This window comes from Myotis brandtii, unplaced genomic scaffold (genome assembly GCF_000412655.1).
Source record: "Myotis brandtii unplaced genomic scaffold, ASM41265v1 scaffold1338, whole genome shotgun sequence".
Taxonomy (NCBI): domain Eukaryota; kingdom Metazoa; phylum Chordata; class Mammalia; order Chiroptera; family Vespertilionidae; genus Myotis; species Myotis brandtii.
Window position 1 is genome coordinate 829,198 of NW_005354749.1, and position 1,542 is coordinate 830,739.

Sequence of the window (1,542 nt, forward strand, 5' to 3'; positions counted from 1 at the left end):
ACCCTTCTTCCCCAGCAGAGGGGACAGGAGGGAGGCGGAGGTCAGGCCTCCCAGTCGTCCGTCATCCAGGCTTCCAGGCCTCGTGGATTAGACAGATAAGCCCTGGCAGTTAAGAGAGCTGAGGCTTTGAATCTGGTGGGACCCAGAGGAGCTCTCCCCAACTCCGTGGTCCCCAACAGGAGGTGGGGACAGAGCCCTGGACTGCAAGTCCTCATCCCACATCCTGCTGGGTCACTTCAGGTAAATGCCTTCCCCTCGGTAAGGTAAGCCTCCGTTTCTCTCTATGGTGATGATGAGGCGTGACCTGCCTAAGTCACAGGGCAAGGGGCCATGTGGCTTACACAGCAGTGGGCACTGCAAACGAAAGGGTGGATGGTATGAAACGCACCTTCCCCGTTGCGCCAAATAGGACACGTGTTTGGATTTGAGAAGGCATTACGTGCCGGGTAGGTAAAGAGTTACTCCGGCCCCTGGCCAAGTCGCAGGACGCCTGTGTCTCTGAAAGGCGGCTGGTGGGCTGGAATGAGGGGAAGCAGCTCCTGGGGGGCCCTGTGCCCTCGGGGGACGACTGTATGCCTGTGTGGCTGTGGTCTGTGTGAGGGGGGTGACGTGATGCCACTTTGCACTGAGCGTGTGTGCACCTTCATGCCTGTGTGTCTGTCTTGTGTGGATGCACCTGTGGCTGCATTGTGTGTGTGTGTGTGTGTGTGTGTGTGTGTGTGTGTGTGTGTACCGCAGCAATGTCTGTGTGAGCTTGCAGGACCCCTGCCTGCCCATAAGTTTGTGTGACCATGTGTTTGTGTGTGCTCATGAGGCCACATGTTCCCGGACCCCGGACCTGAAAACATGGTGTATCATGGGAACCCAGGCAGCTCCCAGCTGGGGAGGGGTCCCTCCTCCTCAGGCTTACAGGGAGCAAGCCTTGCATTTCAGCACTCCTGGGAGCTGAGGAGGACCCGTCGGGGTGCACCCAAACTTTGTCCTTTTGCATGAGAAGCTGAAATAAAGGTTGTGGTCTGTGGGGTCTGGGGTGAGAACTCACAGCAGGCAGACTGCTTCCCAAATTCAGCACTAGCTTGCAGCCTGCCCCAAGGCTGGTGGCTCATTCATTTGGGTGGGAGGAGAAGACAGGATGGAGAGAGGGAGGAAAGAAACAGCAAAAGGAGAAAGCAAGGGGCTGGGGCTCTTTCGCTGCCCTCAATTCTGTCATTAGCGGGTGGCCCGGGGCCTTGGAGGACCAGGAGGGCCCCTCCCCCCAGGACAACCCAGTCGGATGTGTGTTTTCATCCCCTCCGAGGGGAGGGCCGATTTCTGCCCCACCCCACGAATTCAGGCGGTGAATTAGAAAAGATTTCCCTTGAAGTAGAATGAGATAATGCAACACTTACACATTATCCCCGAAGCAATCTGCTGCCCGCTCAACCCCACCCATCAGCCAGGTGCCCTCCCGCCGGGGTCTGGAGCGCAGCCTCCGGAATGGAGTCCGCACTCTCCTCTCCTGCAGGGGCGCGGGCAGCAGCAGGGTCCCAGGCGCCCCCGAGT

At 58.5% G+C, this 1,542-nt stretch overlaps 1 protein-coding gene across 2 annotated transcripts in view; it reads left to right on the forward strand.

Moving 5' to 3' along the window:
- KCNIP1 (Kv channel interacting protein 1) overlaps positions 1-1,542 on the forward strand; it is a 259,179-nt gene that overhangs the window by 87,162 nt on the left and 170,475 nt on the right. The window lies entirely within an intron of this gene.